The 26,552-nt window shown below is 42.9% G+C and overlaps 1 protein-coding gene across 1 annotated transcript in view; it reads right to left on the bottom strand.

Moving 5' to 3' along the window:
* Positions 1-5,760, bottom strand: part of SEC23A (SEC23 homolog A, COPII coat complex component) — a 63,438-nt gene extending 57,678 nt beyond the window's left edge. Inside the window, exon 1 of the mRNA XM_081101600.1 lies at positions 5,641-5,760. The gene's annotated coding sequence lies outside the window, so the exon portion shown is untranslated. The remainder of the gene's footprint in view (positions 1-5,640) is intronic.
* Between the last annotated feature and the right edge of the window lie 20,792 nt (positions 5,761-26,552).

Genomic DNA, 26,552 nt, shown 5'->3' with positions numbered 1-26,552 from the left:
ATTGATGTTTCTATCTATCTTTCCCTCTCCCTTCCTTTCTGAAATCAATAAAAAAATATTAAAAAATATGCCGAAACCGGTTTGGCTCAGTGGATAGAGCGTCGGCCTGCAGACTGAAAGGTCCCGGGTTCGATTCCGGTCAGGAGCATGTACCTGGGTTACGGGCACATACCCAGGGGGTGTGCAGGAGGCGGCTGATCGATGTTTCTCTCTCATTGATGTTTCTCTCTATCTCTCTCCCTTCCTCTCTGTAAGAAATCAATAAAATATATTTTAAAAAAAAGAAAAAAAATTAAAAAATAAAGAGCCAACATGGATGCTGAAGTTGCTAATAACAATGATGGGATGAGAAACTGATTCTCAAATATAAGTAAGGGAAGGAAAAATATAATTCAATAAAAGTATATTTAATTTTAGAAACATTTTCAAATAAATTTTGATAATACAAATTACAGAAAGTGAAGCTTAACAATATAAGTATCTTAAGCAACTAAGAGCTTCCTCTACTTTAAAAGAAATAAGATGCCAATTATATCTCAATTAATAATAAAATAAAAATTAAACAGTATTTCCCTCCTATCAGAATCTGAGGGACAAGGACAGAATCTTCTGTTAAACAAGAGCAACCATGGGTTTTCCAAAGGATGATAAAGAATAAAGAGAAATTCTAAGATAACTAAATTTATTTAGAAAAAAAATTATTTTGAAGGTACCTTTCATATTTTATAAAGGAGATAGCTTTGAGAAGGACGATATGAACTCTTAAGAAAAAGAGGTTGTTGAAAGATAATGGTAAAACAAAGGCCTGAGATAGTCAGAGGGGAGTTAGAAGGTGCCAACCTTTCTAATACAGGCAACAGGAGGAGAAACAATCTCCTCTGGGAGAGAAATCCAGTGTTTAGCAACAGCTTCCATGCTACAGACGTAAACATAAATTCTAGGACTATGCAATCCCTCCTATTATATCTACAGAAAATAAAGCAAATGAAGTTTTCTGTTCATTACTTAATTAAATCTTTAACCTAAGATGTATCTAAAATGCATCACCAAAAAGCATTAAAATATCCACTAAAATATACCAGACCAATCAGAGTTGTTCATCTGAACCACAAAACACAAAAAAATATTTTAAGTGACTACTTTCTCAATTTTCCAAGAATGGTACATTACTAGTACTCAAGTATTTGTCATATATTTTCACCTGGAAAACAATTGACAGTATTTGTTGCCAGTGATAAAATATGAGCTTTCAAGCAAATATTAAAATACTAGAGGCCCAGTGCACGAAATTCATGCAAGGGACGGGGGGTGGTCCCTTCAGCCTGGCCTGCACCCTCTCCATCTGGGACACCTTGCGGGATGTCTGACTGCCAGATTAGGCCCAATCTCACACAGGGATAGGGCCTAAACCGGCAGTTGGACATCTCTCTCACAATCTGGGACCGCTGACTCCTAACCATTCACCTGCCTGCCTGCCTGATCGCCCCTAACTGCCTCTGCCTCACCCCACACCCAGGACCCAGGCTCCCCTCCTCTGGCCAGCTACAGGCACCCGGGACCTGGGGGAGGGGGAGACCCTCAGCCCAGCCTGCCCCTTTTCACAGTCCAGGAGCCCTCAGGGGATGTCCTACTGACGGCTTAGGCCCACTCCCCTTGAGGAGCAGTCTGGTCTCCCTCTGTGGGAGACAACCGGGCCCATCAGGGGAAGGCGCCACTCCCATCACCCCCCCCCCACTGCTGCTGCTTCTGGCCTCCCTCTGCAGGAGGCGACCAGGCATATCTGCTGAAGGTGCGTCCCCATCACCCCAGCCACTGCTGCTGCCTCTGGCCTCCCTCTGCGGGAGGCAACCAGGTGATCAGGGGAAGGTGCCACCCCCATCACCCCACTGCTGATGCCACTGCAGGCCTCTGCAGTGACCTGCCCTCAGCCCTGGCAGCACTGTGGCTTTGTCCAGAAGGACGTCTGGAAGGATGTCCGGAAGATGTCCAGTCTAATTAGCATTTACCCTTTTATTAGTATAAACTGGAAAACTTGTATCCACTACCATAAGCTTCACAGCTTTCTAATATGTAAAGATTTTTCTGGTGATATCAATGTGATTTTTAAAATATATTGAACAGCCCTTGCCAGTTTTTCTCCATGGTTAGAGTGCTGGCCTGTGGAATAAAGGGTCTCGGGCTCAGTTCCCAGTCAAGCCAGACGTGGTACCTCCATGTACCTCGGATGCAAGTTCAATCCCCAGCACTGGTTGGGATGGGAGTGGGAGACAGTCAATCTCTCTCTTTCTTTCCCCCACCCCCTCCTTTCCACTCTAAAAATCAATGGAAAAATATCCTCACTCCTCAAGTGAGGATTAAAATTTTAATATATATTTTTACACTATATAGACATACATACATACACACACACACACACACACACACACACACATATACACACTTATATATACACACACATACATATACATATATACTAGAGGCTGATGCACGAAATTCCTGCCCTCTCACAGTCTGGGAGCCCTTGGGGGATGTCCGGCTCATGGCTTAGGCCCACTTCCCGTGGAGAGTGGGCCTAAGCCAGCAGTAGGACATTCTTAGCACTGCCGCAGAGGCGGGAGAAGCTCCCACCACGGCCGCTGCGCTTGCCAGCTGTGAGCTTGGCTTCTGGCTGAGCAGCACTCCCCTGTGGGAGCACACTGACCACCAGAGGGCAGCTCCTGCATTGAGTGTCTTCCCCCTGGTGGTCAGTGCACATCATAGCAACCAGTCCTTCTGCCGTTCAGTCCATTTGCATATTAGCCTTCTATTATACAGGACTAGAGGCGTGGGTATGGTCCCTAGGCCTGGCCTGCGATCAGTGCCATCTTCCCCGGCTGCCCACAGCCAGCCCCACACCCTGCCGCCAACCACCCCCCGGTTCCCCAGAAAGCCATCAGACAATTGGAGCCTGACAGCCGGGGGAAGGGACCAAGAGGTGGTCAGTGCACCTCACAGTGACTGGTCGAGTGGTCATTCTGGTCGTTCCACCATTAGGGTCAATTTACATGTTACCCTTTTATTATATAGGATAATATAACAAAATGTCAACATTTGGAAGATATACATTATTCATGAAGCAACATCTCCAAGTTGAGTCAGTATAGGGACATGGGCCCCAGGAATGGAAATATACCAGGTGGCCAGAAAATGTCTAAACCACTGTTCCACATATGCAGTTGATCAAGGTTTGGCTGCTATAGGACCTTTGTGGGGTGACAGTAATGAGCAACACTATAATCTTGCCCTCACAGTGCATGTGGGGGAGGCTGCTGCCAAGGAACCCAACACAGAAATTTCTACTCCCTGGAATCTTCACAAGCCCAATTTTTCACTCAAGCCCGCTTTGTTCCCAGCCATCCCCCAGCCAGTTCAGAGGACCTTTCTTTCCTCTGTGCTGTCTCCCTCGTGCTGGAGCATAACCTTAAATCTATCTGGAAATTCTCTGGGGTTTCCTCTCGATTTTGATCTTGGTAAACCCAAGAACCCCAAAGGGTGGTAACAAAATGATGAAGTCATAATATTATAAAATCATGCATGAGTAAATGATCCATTCAAAGTGCAGGATAGACCAAGGGTTTTAATGCAACAGAGTACAAAAAGTTTACTTCTAAGGTTTCAGACTCTACACTGCAATTAACCATTGATGTCTTAATTAAAACTGTTCATTTTTTTTTTCCCCCGAGCTGTTTTGGCTCAGTGGATAGAGCGCCAGCCTGAGGACTAAAGGGGACTGGGATCAGTTCCGGTCAAGGGCACATGCCCAGGTTGTGGGCTCGATCCCCAATGGGGGCATGCAGGAGGCAGCCAATCAATGATTCTATCTCATCACTGATGTTTCTATCTCTCTCTCCCTGTTCCTTCGTCTATGAAATCAACAAATATATATATATGTATATATATATATATATATATATATATATATATATATATTTTAAAAACTGTTCATTTTTGGTATGCAAAATTATCTGGAAAAAAAAATTATGAAAATAGCCCGCCTTTTTCCAGCTACATACTTATGAGTCAGATTTCCTTCATACAATTCAACCAAAACAATGTATCACTATAGATTGAATACAGAAGTAGATATGTCTTTTATTAAGCCAGGTGGATTTTTGTTATTGTATGGGATTCTCAACAATGTTTAAGAATAAAGGGTCCTGAGAACCACTGCCATTAGGACATTAATTCAATCAGGGAGCCTAGTAGAGAAAGGCTCTGAGACTTATCATGAAGACATTTATAAAATGGCATGATTTGATAAGTACTCTCTCCCCTAACGTTTGCATAAAAGTATAAAACCAAATGAGTATGACTCAGACACTACATTAGCATGCAGACTTAACATAGTAGTCACTATACGTTTATTAAATGGTACAAAACACAGAAGACCATTCTAAACAAATGTCTCATTTTTCAGCACAATGTATAATCAGCGGGAATTACTTTAATTTCTCATGGTATAACTAAAGCAAAGAAACAAAGCAGTATATGACTTTAACCTAGCATATCAAACATGTACTCACAGTACTTTTTAAGGCTTCACATATAAGTTTTTCAATATTCCCATATTAACCATTTTATAGACAACTAAGTGGCAAACATCCTAACTTGCAAGCAAAAGCGAGTTCCTCCCAATATCAGATGTATTTAACTGAAAATGTAATGTGCCTCCTACTTTTCAGTTGTAAGATCCTCAATGAAGTGTCCTCAACTACTTCCGATGACTAGCTTTACATTAGACAAATAGCTTAACCTCTTGGATCCTCAATTTTTCATCAGTAAGATAAGCGGTTTGGGCTAGAAAACTACAAGGCCCTTTCTAACTTTAAATGTTGAGTCAATTAAAAATGGTTGGAAGGACAAGGAGGAAACTTAACATGTATTTACATTTATATCGGTATTTAAACATAAAACTTTTCTTAACCAAGTTAATTTGTCGTTGAGGGGTGGAGGTCGAGGAAGTTCACCTGGACACATTCATTCGACAAACACGCTCCAGTGGTTTTACATATAAGTTTCCTACGCCTTTTCCTTTCCCCTCAAATAGGAAAGCACTCGGGCGGTAAGATAGATCCCTTCTGAAAAGTGAACTCTATTTGTAATCAAGCCCTGAGGGGTCGGCTTGGTCTGACTTTTTTCCTTTTCCCCTTTAACTCCCAAGGCCGAACTACGGGTGACGAAGTCACCGCGGTTCAAAGTCTAGGGCACTTGGGATGTGGCAAGGAATGAACCAAGAAGTCCAAGTGCCCAGAAGCGGTGATGGCCGGCGGCGGGGAAGGCAGACCGCCCCGGAGGCGGGGCTGGGGTGCGGGGCCAGTTGCCTTTTCTCACTCGACCCCCGACACCTGATCCAGGGGAGCTGGGTGCGGGAGCCGGGCCCCCAAGCCCGGAAAGAACGAAGCAGAGGGTGGTGGGGGGGAGAGGGTGACAGGCTCAGGGTCCAAGGCTGCCCCGCCGGACGGGCGTGTCTCGCCCACCCCCAGGCACTGAGAGGGCGGAGCGGGCACCACCCGAGAGACCCCGGCCCGCGGACCCCGCCGCCCCTCCCCCGCTTCCCGCAGAGAGCCGGCCCCCGGAGGCAGCCCTGGGGTGAGTCCTTACCACAGTGTCCCCTCTACGAGACCCGCGCCTGTCGCAGCCTCCGCCTGACGAAAATCAGTCCTACGCCCCGGGCAGCAGCAGCCGTGGCAGTGCGATCAGGACCCGCGCCGCCCCGCCCCCGGCCGCCGCGCAGAACTCCGCTGGGCCAACATGGCTGGTGCCGCCTCTGCCACGTCAAGGGGAGGGGGCGGGGCGTGCGTGAGGAAGGGGGCGGGGTCTGAGCCGAGGGGCGGGGCGACAGGCCGGAAGCCTGAAGGGGAGATCCCGGGAGGGGGCGGAATCTTCGGCGGGGTGGGCGGGACTAGAAGGAGAGTTGAGGAAGGGGCAGGGACGGAGCCGGAGGGGCGGGGCGACGGAGACTAACCCAACGGAGGCGCGCGGATGGGGCCCGCACCGGAAGGAGGCGGACCTGAGAGTGGGCCGCCCAGTGGAGCGCCTTTTTCCCTCTTTCCCTGGGGCTGCAAGAAAGGTGGGGACTTCCGTTGCCACTCAGACTCCTCAGGCCCTGAAGAGAAATGGAGACATCCTCTTCTAGGGCATCCTGCCCTCTAGGGCCCTGGTTAATTCCTGGGCCGCAAACATTTCCCCTTAAACAAAGTGAGTTGTTCTTTGGAGGCAGGATAGTAAGAAACTGGGAAAATTCCTTGTGGGATGGGGAGGCTGAGACAGTGGATTCAAACTGGCCTTATCCAGCACCCTGCCTCACTTGCCTCCTCCCCTGCAGGGCCAAGACCTTAAGCATTAAGCACTCGGGGCAATGAGTGTCTGTCTGATCAGCATCAAATCATATTTGGAACAAAGCCTCGGATCTGTTGGCCACAGAGAAAGCGTTTTGGTCTTACTTCTTGTAAGAATTGAAATTTCATGAGTTATTTTTTTTCTTAAATGTCTTCTAAGAACAAAGAGAAAATTTATTTTAAAAAAATAGAATACACCTTGTTCTATTTGTAATTACCGTATGGGGTCCATTGGACTCTTTCTTGTAAGTCTAGGATTCATCATGAAATCTTAATGATCTTATTTTTCCTATATCTAGAAACATTCTGCTACTTCATTATCATTGGCATTATTTCATCATTACTCACCAAAATTATTCCAAACTATGCTCTGAAAAAAAAGAATAAGAAAATGGAAGAATGATGGAGTTATTAAAGATGATACAATAGTGAAATCTTAACTATTACATCATTTTTCAGTTTTCTTTTTGCAATGCTCATAGTACTGTTTTATCTTTCAAGATCTTTATATTATGCATTTATTTATTATATATTTTTATTAAATCTTTATTATTGACTAGAGGCCCAATGCACGAAATTCGTGCAAGGGGCTCAGTCCTGGCAGCCACGGCCACTGCCCAGCCCTCGCAGCCCTGGCTTCATCCAAAAGGTTGTCCAGATGGTGTTCTGCTGTTTGGCCACCCGATCTAATTAGCATATTATGCTTTTAGTATTATATATGTCTCCCATTGACCCTTTTTCTCCCATTGACCTTTTATAGCCAGCCCTTGCCCCCTATCCTATTGTCTGTGTTCATAGGTTATGCATATATGCGTACAAGTTCTTTGGTTGATCTCTTCCCACTCACCCACCCCCACCTTCCCTCTGAAATTCCACAGTCTCTGTTCCATGCTTTTATGTCTCTGGATGTATTTTGTTCAACAGTTTATTTTGTTCATTAGATTCCACATGAGTGAGATCATGTGGTGCTTGTTTTTCTCTGACTGGTTTATTTCACTTAACATGATACTCTCCAGACCCCTCCATCTGCCTCAAAGGGTAAGAGATTTTTCTCTTTTACTGCTGTATAGTATTCCGTGGTCTAATGTACCACAGCTTTTTTCTCCACTCATCTACTGATGGGCACTTGGGCTGTTTCCAGATCTTAGCCATTGTAAAATATGTTATGAACATAGGGCATTGAGCTTTCACTAAATATAGCTAAGAATTCAGAATTCAGAAAATGAATGCAGAGACAGAGAACAGCACTCTAGATCCTAATAATGATAGCAAAATCTTAGACTATGAATCTTTAAATGACCATCTCCTAGATCAGTGATGGCAAACCTATGACACGTGTGTCAGAGGTGACACACGAACTCATTTTTTTGGTTGATTTTTCTTTGTTAAATGGCATTTAAATATATAAAATAAATATCAAAAATATAAATCTTTGTTTTACTGTGGTTGCAAATATCAAAAAATTTCTATATGTGACACGGCACCAGAGTTAAGTTAGAGTTTTTCAAAATGCTGACACGCCGAGCTCAAAAGGTTCGCCGTCACTATCCTAGATGAATTTCTCAAACTCAAGAATTAATGAGTTGCCTGGCGGTGTGGCTACTCAGTGGTTAAGTGTCAACCTATGGAACAGGAAGTCACTGGTTCAATTCATGGTCAGGGCATATGCCTGATTGGGGGAGCATGCAGGAAGCAGCTGATTCATGTTGATGTTTCACTCTCATCTATGTTTCTAGCTCTCTCTCTCCCCCTCTCCTGTCCTCTCTGAAATCAATTTTAAAAATATATTAAAAACAAAAATATTAAAATGTTTAAATCAATGAGTTAACAATAAATATAATGACAAAAAGGAAATGTATTCTCATCCAGTCAGTCATTCAAGTAGAATAACTTCATTACACAATATTTTGCAAAATAATCTGGACAATCTCATTTTGCTAACACACATATTACAGTATTCTTTAATCCTTTATGATGTTTATAAAGATAGTTTTACGTGATCTGATTCTTAAGTAGACAAATGCTAATGGTCTGTACAAAAATGATAGGAAGTAAATAGATAATCTAGAAATTAAAATGTATTTAGGCCTGGCAGGTGTGGCTAAGCAGTTGAGGGTTGACCTGTGAACCAGGAGATCACAGTTCAATTCCTTGTCAAGGTACATGCCCAGGTTGCAGGCTTGATTCCTAGTGTGGGAAGTGCAGGAGGCAGCCGATCAATGATTAGGGAGAATCATTGATGTTTTATCTCTCTTTCCCTCTCCATTCCTCTCTCTAAAAAGAAAAAAAAATCAATAAACACATATTTTTTAAAAAAAACCTATCCCTTATAAAAAAATCAAAAATTATTTTTATTTGGATTGATCATTTATAAAATTAAAAATACAAATATTTTGCAATTAGGGAGCAAAGAAGATGGCTATCTTCTCTTCAAAAAAATTATAAATCTAAAGGTTTTAAAAAATTTCTTCAAGTCTTGTGTTTTGATGATGCAAGTGCAAGAAAAACCAGAAGAAACAATAAGCTAGGATATAGTAGTGATGTATTTGAAATCTGCAATCACTGTTTACAAGATGGGTATATTTCAGCCTCATGCATCACAGATAATGAGCAGGTCTAGTTGCATTTATTTATTTATTTATTTATTTATTTGTTTATTTATTGTATATTTTTATTGATTTCAGAAAGAAAGGGAGAGGGAGAGATAGATAAAAACATTAATGATGAGAAAGAATCATTGATCAGCTGCCTCCTGCACGCCCCCTACTGGGGATCGAGCCCACAACCTGGGCATGTGCCCTTCACTGGAATAGAACCCTGGACCCTTCATTCCAGGCCGCAGGCCAACACTCTATCCACTGAGCCAAACCAGCCAGGGCTCTGGTTGCATTTAGAAGGCACTGCCCAGTTTGAATATACCTTCAAACCAGGAAAATACAGAATGAAAATTGGGGTTTGCTAAGTTTAGATATTTATTTAAATTACCAATAAAATTGTTTTTCATTATTCCTTTACTCTTTTTATCATCATAACAGCTTTACTGAATATCACTTTAATCTATGTAAATTACTCCTGAAATAACATAAAGATATAAATATTTTAAAGGGCCCATTGGACTCGGATGGTAAATAGTGAAGACTTTTCTGGTATACGGAAAGTTAAGAGGTTTTGATCTGAGGAAGAGTAGAGAAAGCCTGGGAATTTTCTTGAGCTCCTGAGAAAGGAGACTCAGACTAAGAATTGGAGATAGGGCAGAATCTCGAAAAACAAACTTCTCTTGTATTCTAACCGAAATTATAGCCAGCCCTGGACCCAGGTACTTGAGATCCATCTGTGTTGTGAGGATGTTTGTTAAACATTTACCAACAGGCAATTGATTATAATTGTTTGCTTTCAATTACACCACCTTGTGTAGATTCTGGCACAAAATGATTGTCCCTTAAATATTCATGAATAAGCATGAAAACCTAAACAATATAAAATATTATCATCATCAACATTTTTAGGTATTTGAGATTGACTGAAAACATAAATCTTATGTAAGCCCTGCCCCCTTCCAAAAAAAAGTTCTTTTTAAAAGCAAATACTCCTGCCAAAGCCGGTTTGGCTCAGTGGATAGAGCGTCGGCCTGCGGACTGAAGGGTCGCGGGTTCGATTCCGGTCAAGGGCATGTACCTGGGTTGCGGGCACATCCCCACTGGGGGATGTGCAGGAGGCAGCTGATTGATGTTTCTCTCTCATCGATGTTTCTGGCTCTCTATCTCTCTCCCTTCCTCTCTGTAGAAAATCAATAAAATATATTTTAAAAAAATGAAAGCAAATACTCCTAAGATCAGTTCTTCCTCAAACTGGCATTTTTCAAAATGCCAAAGAATATTTTAAAAAGTGAGAGAGAAAAATAGATAAATAAATAAATAGTGAGGGAGAGTTCTATGGTCAAATAAACTCAGGAAACACCAGTTAAATTATGTAGAAATAGATCTCTTGTCAGGGATTTTAATACATTAATATTCATTGTGGATCTTTAAGAGTGGGCTCTTAGTACATTTCCCAAAGATATCTGTCCTTGGAACTTTTTTTCTAGGACTATCTGGGGGCAAGTATTCTAAACACCCTATGACTTTATCTTCATTCATTAATTACCTTAAGTACTAGTTAATGTGTAACAGCCAGTAATTTCCTTCCTACTTCTGAACCCACAGATGTTTCTAAACTGGAGATTCCAGTAATACACAGTCAGTTGAAGCATGATAATGTACATTTCTTAAAATTTTATATGGTCACCTCCAGATAGAGTTTTCACCTCTACTTTTTGTGTTGTTATTGGCTTAATTTGTTCTCTAGTATAAATGAAGCTCCTGCAATATATACATACATATATATATACATATATATATATATATATATATATATATATATAACAAGATGCTAATTGACCATACTTTCGCTATGCCCTAAGCCACGCCCACCAGCCTATTAGAGTGACTATATGCAAATTAACCCAACCAAGATGGCGGCTGGCAGCCACGGAACTGGAGCAAGCAGGAGGCTTGTTGCCCGGGCGATGGAGGAAGCCAAGCTTTCTGCCAGCTCTGAGCTGGCTGTGGCCTCCACTCATGGCAACAAAGTTTCAATAATAGAAGACAAATAAATCCCAGATACCTGCTTCCAGCCAGCCACCACTGGGAGCTTGGGTGGCTGGGGGCCATGGCCAGCCTGCAAACAGCCATTAGCCCCTCACCCAGGCTGGCCACACCCTCATGGGGTGAGGGTCCCTGCTGGGGGACTTAGCCAGCCTAAAAACGGCCCTCAGCCCCTCACCCAGACTGGCCAGGCACCCCAGCAGGACCCCCCACCCTGAAGGGGCTGTGGCCACCCTTCAAACAGCCCTCAGCCCCTCACCCAAGATGGCCCGGCACCCCAGTGGGGAACCCAAACTGAAGGGGCTGTGGCCAGCCTGAAAACAGCCATCAGCCCCTCACCTAGGCTGGCCAAGCACTCTTATATTAAAAAAATAAAGGTAATATGCAAATTGACCCTAACAGCAGAACAACTGGGAATGACTGGTTACACTGGGAATGACTGACACACACCACTAGGGGGCAGATGCTCAATGCAGGAGCTGCCCCCTGGTGGTCAGTGCGCTCCCACAGGGGGAGCTCTGCTCAGCCACAAGCCAGGCTGATGGCTGCCAGTACAGCAGTGGTGGTGGGAACCTCTCCTGCCTCCTCAGCAGCGCTAAGGATGTCCGACTGCAGCTTAGGCCTGCTCCCTGCTGGCAAATGGACATCCCCCAAGGGCTCCCAGGCTGCCAGAGGGATGTCTGATTGCCAGCTTAGGCCCAATCCCCCGGGGAGTGGGCCTATGCCAGCAGGTGGTCATCCCCCAAGGGGTCCCAGACTGCAAGAGGGCACAGGCCGGACTGAGGGACTCCCCTGAGCGCACAAATTTTTGTGCACCAGGCCTCTAGTGTGTGTGTGTGTGTGTGTGTGTGTGTAAATAATTAGAGTCCTAATGCACGAAATTCATGCAAGAGTAGGCCTTCCTTCCCGCAGTTGCAGGCACTGGCTTCCCTCTGGCACCTGGGCCCAGGCTTCCCTCTCAGCCCCAGCTTCATCCAGAAGGTCGTCCGGAAGGATGTCTGGTCTAATTAGCATATTATGCTTTTATCATTATATATAATAAATTTCAGAGAGGAAGAGAAAGGGAGAGAGAGATAGAAATATCAATGATAAGAGAGAATCATTGATTGGCTGCCTCCTGCACTCGCCACACTGGGGATCGAGCCCACAACCCAAGCATGTTCCCCGACTGGGAATCAAACCATGACCTCCTGTTTCATAGGTCGATGCTCAACCACTGAGCCATGCTGGCCAGGCCACTTGCAGTTTTGTCAACATGGATTCTCTTCCATTTGTTCAGATGGTGACTTTATAAGGCGCTGGCCAACTGTTTTTGGAGTACTCACTGGAAAAAGCAGTACTCAGATTCTGACTTTGAATTTTCAGCATTAATAGTGTGTTAAGTCCATATACATGGCATAATATCATTTTGATGTAGTCACACAATGACTACAATCATATTAGATAGAATAATAATAAATAAGGCTAATTAACAAATAACATGAGAGTGATAGATTTACTAGAGTCCTGTTACACAAATTTGTGCACAAGTGGGGTCCCTCGGCCTGGCCAGCGATCAGGGCCAATTGGGTTGTCTTACCCAGTCTGAGGGCAGGGACCACGGGAGTTTGGCTGGCTACGGGAGGTTGTCTGTGGGAGTATACTGACCACCAGGGGCAGCTCCTGCATTGAACATCTGCCCCTTGGTGGTCAGTGCACATCATTGCAACCGACTGGTTGTTCAGTCATTTGGTTGTTCTGTTGCTTAGGCTTTATATATGCACCTCAGTAATCATTTAGTCCAATCCCTATATGTAACGAACGTAAAGATAAGAGGTTACATACATAGCATATTCAAAGTCAGGGTGCTGGAGACCATTTAAAACTTACACACAATTTTTATTTCATGCCTGTCTTTTCCCCTTTAATGCTAACAAGACTTGGCATTAAAATTTTTAGTTCTTGTTGGAATCTCCAGTTTAGAAATTATACAAATGAAATAATTTGATCTGTTCTTAAACCATTTATAGTGGGCTAAAGAAATAAAACATGGTTATTTACTGATAGCTCTTTTTCCTTTTCTTTTTGTCTAATGTGTATTTGATTTATAAAGAACATAAGAATTATTTAACTCTACATGGCAAAGAAGGAAACTCCTACTTTAAAAGGAAGAAGATAGATTTGTATTTTACTTTAGTTGTGTGGGGGTTTTTTTGTATTTTACTTTAAAGAAGTAAACTTTTGTGTTCTATAATTAAACTAGACCTTGTCTTGATTTTCTGGCATCAATTCAGTGTTCTAGTCCTTGTTATGGATCTGGACCACAAAGGTTGAGGACAGTGTTCTTAGAGAGATTAAAGAGACTGCTCATGCCCACAGGGTATGCACTAAGACTAGGATCTCCTTGCATATCTTCATTGCCTTTCTCTAATTTATGACCAGTGGGTCATAGAAGGTCTTATTATGTAGAGCAGGCCCTCAAATACTATCCTATATAATAAAATCGACCAAACAGCAGAATGACTGGTCGCTATGACACACACTGACCACCAGGGGGCAGACACTCAATGCAGGAGCTGCTTCCACCCGCAGGCACCAGGCTGGCCAAGGCGGGTGCCAGTGGGGGACCCCAATCGCCCTGCCAGTCTCCTCACAGATTGGCCCTGATTGCCAGCTCTGCTTAGGGGCCCTACCCATGCACAAATTTTCTGCACCAGACCTCTAGTCTCATTATAACCATGATGAGGGGGGAAAATCTGATTCCTGGCCAGGGTCACTGTCTGTGTAGAGTTTGCACGTTCTCCCCATGCCTACATAGGTTTCTCCAAGCACTCTGGTTTTCTCCCACATCCCAAAGATGTGCCTGCGAGGTGAACTGGCGTGGCTACGTTGTCCCAGTGGGAGTGAGCATGGGTGCATGTCAGTGGCCAGGCAATGGAAGGGAGTTCTGTCCATGGTGGATTCCTGCCTTACCAGGGCTGCCAGAACAGGCTCTTGCCACCCAACCCTGAACTAGAATAAGTGGGTTGGAATAGAATTATTTTACTTGTTTTTTGTGTTGTTGTTTTGTTAATCCTCACCAGAGGTTATTTTTTCCATTGATTTTTAGAGAAAGTGGAAGGGAGGGAGAGGTAGAAAGCGAAACATCAGTGTGAGAGAGACACATTGATCGGTTGCCTCCTGCGTGCACCAGGGGATAGAACCTGCAACCCAGGTATGTTCCCCTAACCAAGAATGGAACCTGTGACACTCTAACTACTGAACGACACTGGCCAGGGACTTACTTGTTTTTATTCATCTTTTTTAAATGTATATTTAGCTGATATTTATTTCAGTGTTTAATATTAGAAGCTTTTCAGGTCCTAGCTGGTTTGGCTCAGTGGATAGAGCATCTGCCTGTGAACTGTAGGGTCCCGTGTTCAGTTCTGGTCCAGAGCATGTACTCAATTGCAGGCACTCAATCCCTGGCCCTGGTCGGGACCATTCGGGAGGCAACCACGTGTTGTGTGTCTCTCACACTGATGTTTCTCTCTCTCTGTCACTCCCCTTTTTCCCTTTCCACTCTCTCTCTCTCTCAAAAAAAAAAAAATCAATGGCATAATATCCTTAGGTGAGAATTAACCAAAATAACAAACAAACAAAAAAGAAGTGTTTCAGGTCTTTATTTAGAAGTTTGGTGATGTTTTTGTGACTGTGCCATGGGAACTTAACTCTTATTTATATCAATTTTTTAAAAATATATTTTATTGATTCTTTACAGAGAGGAAAGGAGTGAGATAGAGAGCTAGAAACATCGATGAGAGAGAAACATCAATCAGCTGCCTCCTGCACATCTTCCACTGGGGATGTGCCCACAATCCAGGCACATACCCTTGACCGGAATCGAACCTGGGACCCTTCAGTCTGCAGGCCGACACTCATCCACTGAGCCAAACCGGTTTTGGCTATTTATATCAATTTTGCCTATGGTAAAATTGGTTTCATTATACATCATTTTACTGAAAGTCAGATTCCAAGAACCTATCAATGATGTGAAGTGGGGACTTATGTACTTATTTTTACTAAGCTGTGTCTTGTGAAGCATAGTGATTTAGAGCAATGGCTCATAAGTCTGACCTCCAAGGACAGAATCTTAATCCCATCCACTTCCTACTTGTGTGACCTTGGCATGGCATGTAACCTTTCCTGAGCCACAGTTTCTTCATCTGAGAATGAAGATAACAATAGTACCTATCAATTAGGATAACAATATATTGTGATGATTAAATGAGAGAATCTATATAAAACATTTAGTCCTGACAAAGAGAAAAGGAGCCTCTGAGAGTCTGAAATTGACCTGGCTCCATCAACTGGGCCTACCTGTTGATAAGAGCTGCCCTGGCTCTCACCGTCAGGCCACGTTGTTCTCCTGTTGAATATAAATCAGTCCACAGCACACCAGCATCAGATGAGGCCACTCAGTAACCCTGAAGGATAAAAACAAAACCCTCCTCTGTAATCATGTCTGAACTCAGACAAAATCACAAAGATTGTCCAAACCACAAATGACTAAATACTTCCCTAACCTAGTTAATCTGAGTTACTGCTGCTTCTTTACCAATTAATACAGTGGGGCCTTGACTTACGAGTTTAATTCGTCCCGTGACAGAGCTTGTAACTCAAATTACTCGTATGTCAAATCAATTTTCACCATTACAATGAATTGAAATGCCATTAATCCGTTCCGGACACCCAAAAAACACCGCAATTGTTTTGTTAAATGTTTTTAAATAAGAAAAATGTATTTAAAAATAATGAATATTGCATAAAAACACAATACTGAACAATAGAATGTAGTGCAATAAACTTGTTTTATTAAGTTTAATGTACAGCATTTACCTTGGAGATCAAACGACTTAAAGATGCTGATGGAGTTGGAGGAGACAGGCTGAACTGAATAACTGAATAACTGAATCTTATTTGCTGATTTTTGCCCCTTTTGCCACGCTTTCATCACTTTCATCTACAGGAGTTTTCGATAAAAACTTGCCCAATGAGATCTGTTCCATCCTCCCTTTCAGAATATTTCTGAAATGAGTTAGGCAAGTGTCATTAAATAGCTCCATCGCACTCCCAGTTGCAATTTTTTCTGGGTGTTTCTTTTGAATAAAGTCTGTAAGTTTCTCCCACATTCCTAACATTTCCTTTATCTCACTTATCTCCTCTTCCTCCTCCTCTGTGTCATCTATTTCCTGCAAAACCTCCGTGTGCTGCTGCGTCTGTAGCTCCTTTAGCTCCTCCATTGTCAGTTCCTCGGAGTGCTCCTCGATGAGCTCGTTGATGTCACCTTCCTTTATATCCGTGCTCGCTGCCTCACCATGTCTGACAATGGAGTGAATGCCGGTCCTCTTTTTAAAATTTTCAAACCAGCCCCGACTGGCTTTAAACAGCTCACCCGATGCCTCGTTCATTGAAGTGCCTGGGGTCTGCTGCAGCAAATCAGTGTAAATAGCTCGTGCCTTCTCGCAGATTATAGCCTTCGTCACGGTATCTCCTGTGAGCTGCTTCTCTGTTAACCACACCATTAGCAGCTTCTCTATATTTTCATGGATAGATGTCTGCTGTTTAGAAATTATTTTAACGCCCTTGGCTGGGGTTGTAGCCTGTATCGACTCCTTCTGCTTCAGTATGGTGCAGATTGTAGAAGTGCTACACTCGTACTGCTTCGCCAAGTCGATTACACGCACACCTTGGTCATGTTTTTCGATAATTTCTTTCTTTAATTCAACGCACATCATCCGCTTCTTCTTCTCAGCACTGTCCTTCGCACTTACTTTCTTCAGATCCATGGTTGAAAAAACGAAGTTTTGCAAAGTAACTGCAAGCACAAATGCGAGCACAACTGCTTAAAGTGAACGAGTGAGACCCGTGATGCTGCGCTGATGTTGTGGCGTTCACTGTGACGTTTGCTGCACCAACTAGCAGTGGGGTATCTGAAGCTGGCTCATAACCCGAATTTTAGCTCGCAACTCAAAGCAAAAAATCGGCCGAGAGACGGCTCATATCTCGAAAAACTCGTTAGTCGGGACACTCGTAAGTCAAGGCCCCACGGTACCATTAACTTCCCTTTTTCCTTATACCGCTACATAAAAATGATAATAACTAATCATAGAATTTGTCAAGTGCTCAGAAGAGCTGGAGAGTGTCCTGGGCTGTCAGGTGTTAAAATAGGCAATTAAAGCAACAACAAGCCAAAATTGGGAGATAACAGTGATGCCTCTAATCCAGGGGTTCTCAACCTGTGGGTCGAGACCCCTTTAGCGGTTGAACGACCCTTTCACGGGGTCGCTTAAGACCATCCTGCATATCAGATATTTACATTACAATTCATAACAGTAGCAACATTACAGTTATGAAGTAGCAACGAAAATAATTTTATGGTTGGGTCACAACATGAGGAACTGTATTTAAAGGGCCAGAAAGTTGAGAACCACTGTAATCACTAATTGCAACTGCATAAGCAAGAGTCCAAATGTGGGGAAAGCACTGACTCCCGCTGTTCCATTACACCCATGGAATGGCATGTCGGTGGATGGTCAGTGGACCGGCACACACATGGGGGTCTGGAGGTCTCCATGAAGGAGATTGGAGTAGAATTGTTTTACTTGGTTTTTGTTGTTTTTTAAAATAAAATTTAAAAACAATACAAAAGGCTCCTGCAGATTTATGTAATTGGGGGTTGCGTTGGGGGGTTGGAGTGGAAAAGTACTGGGTGCTAAGTCAGAGTGGGAACATTTCTGAATTAGGAGACCTCCAAATAGAGAGGGAGAGCGAGAAGGGGGCAAGAGGGACCTGCGTCCTTGACTGCAAGTTCCTTCAGAGACTGCCACCCATCGGCTGGGTGCACCAAGTCTAGTGTGGAGAGGGCAGTTTTTCCTTGTGAAGCCTGCCAAGTGAAGCCTTAGTAATTGCTTGTGGTCAGATCTGAAAAATCACACATGGGTTTTTAATGAGGAACCTTATTCATCAAAATTATCCCTATTTATACTCTCCCCAAATCATAGTATAAAGCCCAAATTCTATAATAAATGTTATTTCTAATACCCTCTTAGTGAGACATCTCCCAAGTTTCCGTCCTCACGTGACTACAGGAGTGTTCTGGTGGTAAGAGAATGCTCCATAAATACCAGGTGGGGCAAAAGGATTACAGTTGTATGAGATTACATTTGTAGGATTACAGTTGTAGGATTACAGTTGTATGAGAAACAGAGTTTACTCTTGTATTACTATTTATTCATTATTGTATTATTTTCCGTAGAAACAACTGTAAACCTACTTTTGCTCCAGCCTGTATTAACTAACACAGCTACATTTCTCATAACCCTGTTCAGAACCATTCATCCTCTACTGTCTATACATCAACATACTGACCTTTATCCAATTTTTCCAACATGACCTACTTCCTTAAACAATAAGGCCTTGAATGAACGCTTTCTTCTACCTGCTGAGACTGGATATACAAATGGACAATGGCCTGACCATAAAGATAAAAAAAGGACTCTGGCGCTAGCCAGGTACCTCAGTTGGTTGGATTGTCTTCCCGCACATCCAAAGGTTTCAGGTTTGATTCCCAGTCAGGGCACATACTTAGGTTGTAGGCTCAATTCCCGGTCAGGATGCATACAGGAGGCAGTCGATAATGTTTCTCTCTCTCTCCCCCTTCCTCTCTCTCTAATATCAATAAAAACATATCCTCAGGTGAATATTTAAAACCAATAGAACTCTGATCCACAATCTGCAGCAACCATCCCAGGGAACCAACCTATTATTCTATTTTGACTAGCCTGGGGAGCCTTCTATAAGTCAAACTTGTAGGAAGTTCGATTGCTAGCACTAGCAACAATTAAAGAAGCCAAACAATAATCCCTATCCCTATAATAATTGTCCCAAAATAACAGTTTTACTAATTTTTTCCATGCTTACAATTTAGGACCAACTAAAGAAAACTAAATATGCACCCCTAACCAATATGATAGGATGTCACACTTCTAAGTAGAACAGGGTTTCAGAGCATGCCACCCCCAAATTGCCACTTTTCATATTAATTATTTTGAGTTAAAGGCATTTGGAAAATGGCAGATGCAAGAAAAGCACTCTGATCTTCCTTTTTCTTTCTCAGAGCAGGAGATAAAACTCCCATCTGAAAGGTGCACCTCCCTATGCCAGGAGGAAGGAAGACATTCTTACCACCAGAAATGGGGACTCAAGGCCAAGATAAATATGCACAAACAAACCTTATTAAACGAAGCTTTATCTTCCTAGTCACTTTTCCACAATTAACTGCACTAGCCCAAACCCCTCTGTCTTTTTACATTTTCACAATTTACTATTCTTTGTCCAACCCAGTATATAAGCTTTGGGCCCTCACTTCTTTGGCTCTTAATTTTTCTTGTAAAGGCTCCCATGTACATCTATCTATATATATATAAACGCCTAAGCAACCATTCAACTGGTAGCTATCACACACACTGACCACCAGGGGGCAGACGCTCAATGCACAGGCATGGAACATGGAACAGACTGATGAATCTCAGAGGGAAGGGAGGAGGGGGGAGGGCGGGAAGACATTAACCAAAGATCTTATATACATACTAGAGGCCCAGTGAACGGATTTGTGTACCAGTGCCTAAGCCTGGCCTGTGGGGATCGGGCCCAAACTGGCTCTCCAACATCTCCCAAGCAGTACCGGATTGCGAGAGGGAGCAGGCCAGGTCGAGGGACCCTGCCAGTGCATGAAACCATGTACCAGGCCTCTTGTGTAAAAATAAAATTTGTATGCTTTTCTTCTGTTAATCTGTCTTATGTCCATTTGATACTTAGGCCTACACAGACAGCATAAGAGGATAGAAGAGAAGAAATTTTACCTCCCCTACAGTAACCCACCTATAGCTTACAACTAGGGCATACCTGAAGCCTTCTCTTTTTTCCAGTATAACGCTTTCCAACTCCTCTTCCTGCTGTGAATCTCTGCCAAAATACAAGTAGTAGAGGTTGACTCCTTTCCTCTAGCAAACTCTGAATAAATACCCTTTGCTTATTCTTACTCCTTGGTCTTCATTTGTTTCCACGCTGCAAGGTTCTTCCCTGCCCCATCCCCTCAAAACTTTCCTGATAGAGGATCTACCTAAAACATAGTCACAATCCCAAACAGACAACCAAAATAAGGAAACAAAGAAACAACCCTCAAATGAAAGAACTAGCAAATTCTCCAGAAGAAGAGAGAAATGAAGCAGAGATAAGAAATTTCTCTGAAACAGAGTTCAGAGTAATGATGTTAAAAATGCTCAACAGTACGAAAAAAGATATAGTAACTATGAAAAAAGAACAGTCTGAGATAAAGAATGACATAACACAAATAAAGAACACATTGGAAGGAATACACAGCAGATTAGGGGAAGCTGAGGATTGAATCAGTCAATTAGAAGAAAGAGTTGATATCACTCAATTGGAGAACCAAAGAGAAAAAAACAATTGAAAAACAGGAGGATAGCTTAAGGGAACTGTGGGACAATGTGAAACATAACAATATTAGAATAGTAGGTGTGCCAGAAGAGGCAGAAAGGGAGAAAGGAATAGAGAAAGTGTTTGAAGAAATAATGGTAGAAAACTTCCCTAACTTGGTAAAGGGAAAAGTCACACAATTTCAGGAGGCACAGAGAACCCTAAACAAGAAGAACCCAAACAGACCCATACCCAGACACATCCTAATTAAAATGCCAAAAATTAAAGACAAAGAGAGAATCTTAAAGGCAGCAAGAGAAAAGAAAACTGTTACCTGCAAAGGAGTTCCCATAGGCTAACACCTGATTTCTCATCAGAAACTCTACAGACCAGAAGGGAATGGTATGAAGTACTCAAGGTAATGGAAAGCAAGGATCTGAGACCAAGATTATTATATCTAGCAAGGCTATCATTCAAAATAGATGGTCAAATAGCTTCCCAGACAAACAAAAGGCTAAAGGAATTCATCACCACCAACCCAGCATTACAAGAAATGCTAAAGGGCCATAACCGGTTTGGCTCAGTGGATAGAGCGTCGGCCTGCAGACTGAAAGGTCCCAGGTTCGATTCCGGTCAAGGGCATGTACCTGGGTTGCGGGCATATCCCCAGTGGGAGATGTGCAGGAGGCAGCTGATCAATGTTTCTCTCTCATCGATATTTCTAACTCTCTATCTCTCTCCCTTCCTCTCTGTAAAAAATCAATAAAATATATTTTTAAAAAAAGAAATGCTAAAGTGATTGCTGAGAAGAAAAAACAGAGAGAGAATTCTAGCCATACAGAATTAAAATGGCTGTAAATAAGTACCCCTCTATAATAGCCCTAAATGTAAATGGATTAAATGCTCCAACCAAAAGGTGTAGGGTAGCTGAATGGATACAAAAACATGACCCAACTATATGCTGTCTACCAGAAACCCACCTCAAAACAAAAGACACAGACACAGGATGAAAGTGAAGGGCCGGAAAAAATTTTTCCATGCAAATGGAAAAGAAAAAAAAGCTGGAGTAGCAATACTAATATCTGACAAAACAGACTTTAAAAGCATCATACGAAGCGAAATAAGCAAGTTGGAGAAAGATAAATATCATATGACCTCACTCATTTGTGGAATATAAACTGATGAACAAAAATAGAGCCGGGGGGGGGGGAATATTCTAGAATATAATAGAAGTAATCCTGTTATTTGCAGATTTTTAAAAATTATTATTGTTTAATATGTTTTTATTGATTTCAGAGAGAAAGGGAGAGGGAGTTGAAAGGGCGAGTCGTCACGGGGCCTGACCACGCTGCTGGCGGCCTCGGGCACTGACTCCCCAGCCCACGGCGAGAGCCCGGCGCAGACTGCCACCCGCCCGCCGCCCCCGGACCGGACCCACGCGGCAGCAGCGGCGGCGGGGCGGGGCGTGTGCCCTCGCCCGAGGAGATGAAGGACGTGGACTTCCTGTCTGGGCTGGAACTGGTCGATCTGCTGGACCCCCAGCAACCGGACTGGCCCCTGGAGCCCGGGCTCAGCTCGCCGGGGGGGGCTAGGACTGTGCCCTCCATCTTGCCCTGGGTCCTCCATTTTTGGGGCGGCCGCCATGTGCTATAATCAAGGGACGCGCGCTCCAGAGAGATGACCACATCCTGTGTAACAAGACCCGACTCGCGCCTGGCCAATCCGCGGGGCCCACAGTCCCCTCCCCTGCCCTTACTATAAAACCCACAATCCCATCAGGCCTCACTCTCTCTCTGCCACCTGCTGCTGTGCCAGTAAGGGGGGGCAGGGGAGCCAAACCTAGATTTGAAATGAAGGACTCTTTGCTTTTGCATCGGACTCACTGGCTCCCCGATGGGCTTTTTGGGAACCTTGAAATCTGGGCACAACAGGAGTGAGAGAGAGAAACAGCAATGATGAGAGAGAATCATTGATTGGCTGCCTCCTGTATGCCCCCTACTGGGGGTTGAGCCCACAACCTGGGCATGTGCCCTTCACTGGAATCGAACCTGGGACCCTTCAGACCACAGGCAGACGCTCTATCCACTGAGCCAAACCGGCTAGGACTATTTGCAGATTTTTAATATTTCCTACAACTTTTGTGCTATCATACTATGTTAGTACAGTTTTGTAATATAATTATACTTAAAATCCTTTTATTCTTTTTTTATTGATTTCAGAGAGGAAGTGAGAGGGAGAAAGAGAGATAGAAACATCAATGATGAGAGAGAATCATTGATTGGCTGCCTCATGCATGCCCCTTACTGGGGCTCCAGCAGGCAACCCAGGCATGTGCCCTTGACTGGAATCAAACCCGGGACCCTTCAGTCATTCAGCAGAGACTCTATCCACTGAGCAAAACCAGCTAGGGCAAAATCCTTTTATTCTTGAAATATTCATGTTTGTTGCATGTAATATTATTATATGTAAGATCATTTTTTGTAGGGAGCGGCTATAGAGTTAAGTCTCGGACTAACCTGTTGGCAAAGCCACAAACAAGTCCCAGCTTAGAGGGTACAGTCCTCTTAGCATTGGGCTGCGGGAGGTGCAGCAAGTGCCGCCAAAACAAGTGAAACTCACAAGAACATTGTAACTATGGTGACCATTATCTTGTTTACCTCTGGCTATAAAATAAAGGCTCAGCTTGCTGTCTGGATCTCTCTCTGTGGCCTTAGCCAGGCACAGGAGATCCACCTAGACCAGCCATGCCCTTTTATGTAATGATGTTTACTTTGAATTTATATTAGTTCACACAAACACTCCATCCATGCTTTTGTTCCGGCCCTCCGGTCCAGTTTAAGAACCCATTGTGGCCCTCGAGTCAAAAAGTTTGCCCACCCCTGACCTAGACCCAGCTTATTCTCTTTGTCTATCTTTTCTTTAATCCTTCACTGTTCCTCCTCAGGCTCATCAAACCCTTGGCTGTGTTGGCCCGGCACGATTTTTTTAAAAAATATATTTTATTGATTTTTTACAGAGAAGAAGGGAGAGGGACAGAGAGTTAGAAACATCGATGAGAGAGAAACACCAATCAGCTGCCTCCTGCACACTCCCCACTGGGGATGTGCCTGCAACCAAGGTATATGCCCTTGACTGGAATCGAACCTGGGACCCTTCAGTCCGCAGGCCGACACTCTATCCACTGAACCAAACCAGTTAGGACAAGATCATTTTTCTTGAATAATTGGTGTTTATTGCATGTAACATTATCATATTTAAAATAGTTTTTCTTGAGGTATTAATGTTTATTGCATGTAACATTGTTATATTTAAGATCTTTTTTCTTGAAATTAAAAAAAAAAACTTTCCTTAATAGTACTTATCTCAGTTATCTTTTAGAATTCACTTGTATCACTGTTTGATAAACAGCTCCCTGCCCACTACACTGTAAGCACCATGAGAGAAGAAACTCACCACTGTAACTCCCAATGCCTACCACAGTGCCTGGCACATAATTGAAAACTGATACATATCAATTGGATAACTGGGTTAATTAAAGTTTAATGGCAAAAAGAGGCAAATGAAATTTTAGATTGTGGCCAAGGAAAAAAGAACTGAGAAAGTATAATTAGACAGGAGAAATTCTAGTATAGTAGATCTTAAAGAATAGGGAGGGAAAGGACAAAATGAATGGGCTAAGCTTTGTTTCTCTTTTGGATGTTTCTTAAAATGTCAATTTCAGGGCCCCACCATATCCAATCAACAGAATAACACCTCTCTTTCAAATAATTATTTTTTTGTTTTGTTTTTTGTTAATCCTAACCCCAGGGAGAGTGGAAGAGAGAAGGAAAGATAGAGAGAAACATCAATGTGAGAGAAACATACTGATTGGCTGCCTCCTGTACCCCTTGACCAGGGCCTGCAACCAAGGTACAGGCCCTTGACTGGAATCAAATCTGGGGCTCTTTGGTCCGCAGGCCAACACTCTATCCGCTGAGTCAAACCGGCTAGGGCTTAGCTAATTCTTATACACATTAATGTATGAGAATAACTAAACTGCTTAAGGGAATATAAAACACGAGGACAAATTTTGCATTTAGCTCTGCAAGGATGACTTAACAGATGCCACCATCATCAATAAACAGCTGCTGAGTGTTCTGTTCGCCCAAACCTAATATAAATACTATAGCCAAACACTAATGTAAGAAACATTGAAATAAAAAGAATTCCATTTTAAACTGAGAAGTAACTGGAATCTTTGAAAATAGGGCACCAGAAATAGTTCAGAAATTTAGGAATAGTTCCTCTCAGGGAGAGGTTGATTTAAATAGTTATTCTAGTTTTAGAAGTTTAACTTTCCAACAATTAAGCTTTTCTTTCTCAGAATAACTTCATCAACCACATATAGCTTCTTCTCAGATGTTCCATATCTTACTGAAATTATCAAAAATATTTAATATAATTTCCAATTTATTACCATATTAAAATTTGTTCCAAAATTCATCACTAATTCTCTTACATTAGATTAGTTTTGAAGTAGCAGAAAGCAAGACATACATTTTTTATATACTTTTCTTTCTTCTGAATGAATTTATGCCTTTATATTTAATAAATTTTTAGAATTTCAGCCCTGGCTGGGTAGCTCCATTGGTTAGAGCATCATCCTGATCCGTCAAAGGTTAGATTCAATCCCAGGTCAGAAAACATAGAAGAAGCAACCAATGAATGCAAAAGTGGAACAACAAATCTATCTTTCTCTCCCTCTCTCTCTCTCTCTCTCTCTCTCTCTCTCTCTATCCTCCCCTCTCTTCTTTCTCTCTTAAAAAAAGCCGAACCGGTTTGGCTCAGTGGATAGAGCTTCGGCCTGCGGACTCAAGGGTCCCAGGTTCGATTCCGGTCAAGGGCATGTACCTTGATTGCGGGCACATCCCCAGTGGGGGTTGTGCAGGAGGCAGCTGATCGATCTCTCTCATCGATGTTTCTAACTCTCTGTCCCTCTCCCTTCTTCTCTGTAAAAAATCAATAAAATATATTTAAAAAAAAATAAAAATAAAAATAAATCAGTAAAAAAACCCAAAAAACCCCATTGTGGTTTTAAAACAAAGCATTTCAAAGTCATTAGTGTACTTTATTACACACCTCTTCTTTTGGAAAATATTATTTCCCAGATCAGTCTTTGTTCATTCTGTTATTCTTCTCTATTTTTCCTTTATCCATGTGTAGTTTTGCCATGTTCTTATACATGGAGTTTTTATTTTTTTTAAATATATTTCTTTATTGATTTCAGAGAGAAAGGGAGAAGGGGAGAGAGAGAAACATCAATGATGAAAATCATTGGTTGGCTGCCTCCAGCAGGTCCCCTATGGGGGATTGAACCCACAACCCAGGCATGTGCCCTTGGCTGGAATCGAACCTGGGACTCTTCAGTCAGTAGGCCAACGTTCTATCCACTGAGCCAAAACAGCTAGGGCAAACATGAGTTTTTAACCTAAGGACTGTCCTCATTTGGTCTTCAATTGAGTAAGTTACATTCTAGTTTCTAAATCGATTGCTAAAGACAGTGCTTTTTGTTTAAAAAAAAACAAACGCCTCAAACATAAATATCCTATCTAATAAAAGAAAAACATGGTAATTAGCCGTACATCCGCTACCCTTCCCATTGGCTAATCAGGGCGATATGCAAATTAACTGCCAGCCAAGATGGCGGCCTGCAGCCAGGCAGCTGATGCGAACAGGGAGGCTTGCTTGCTTCAGTGATGGAGGAAGCCAAGCTTCCACGCCTGCCTTGCCAGCCTCTCAGCTGCACTCTAAGCAACACTGTAACAAATATAGAAGCTAAACAAAACCCCAGGCTTCAGCCAGCAGGACCGCAACATTGTTTCAAATACAGAAGGTAAACAAAGGCCAGAAACCTGCTTTCAGCAGTGGAGGTCTCATAGCTGGAGCCGAGCCTCAGAGCTAAAGCTGGCCCAGAATAAAAAAAAAAGGAAAAAAGGACAGGTTGGGAGCTTCAGTCACCCGCCAGCCTGAAAATGGCCCTCAGCCCCTCACCCAGGCTGGCCAGGCACCCAAGCAGGACCCCCACCCTGAAGGG

This window comes from Myotis nattereri (genome assembly GCF_964212035.1).
Source record: "Myotis nattereri genome assembly, chromosome: 1".
Taxonomy (NCBI): Eukaryota; Metazoa; Chordata; class Mammalia; order Chiroptera; family Vespertilionidae; genus Myotis; species Myotis nattereri.
The sequence above is the reverse complement of the archived record's forward strand: the minus strand, read 5'-3'. Positions and strand labels throughout refer to the sequence as shown.